The following is a 290-nucleotide window of genomic DNA, read 5'->3' as shown; positions in this document are numbered from 1 at the left end:
GCGGCGACCCCGGCCCCGGGCTCCCGGGCCGCGCCCCTCCCGCACCTAGAACTTCCAGACGCCCGGGCCCTGTGGACCCCAACTTCGGACCCTGGGGTCCCCGGCCCCCAGAACCCCCCCCACCCGACACTTGGATCCAGGCCCTCGGGGCTGGGCTCCTCTCCCCTCCCGGGGCCGGGGTCGCCCCAGGCAGCCCACGCTCACCTGGGCTGGACCGGGCGGGGACCTGGCCGGGCCGGGCCGGGCCGCGTTCTCGCGCTCCGCCGCGCTCGCCCTTTAAGCGGTTCCTG

The 290-nt window shown here is 78.3% G+C and overlaps 1 long non-coding RNA gene across 1 annotated transcript in view; it reads right to left on the bottom strand.

The window, feature by feature from the left end:
• The window catches only part of LOC114005331 (uncharacterized), a 48,748-nt gene extending 48,458 nt beyond the window's left edge, over positions 1-290 (bottom strand). The window contains exon 1 of the long non-coding RNA XR_003547201.1: positions 205-290. This is a non-coding gene — a long non-coding RNA (uncharacterized LOC114005331). The remainder of the gene's footprint in view (positions 1-204) is intronic.

This window comes from Tupaia chinensis, unplaced genomic scaffold (assembly GCF_000334495.1).
Source record: "Tupaia chinensis unplaced genomic scaffold, TupChi_1.0 Scaffold143646_1, whole genome shotgun sequence".
Classification (NCBI taxonomy): domain Eukaryota; kingdom Metazoa; phylum Chordata; class Mammalia; order Scandentia; family Tupaiidae; genus Tupaia; species Tupaia belangeri.
This window is presented reverse-complemented; position numbering and strand designations above follow the sequence as displayed.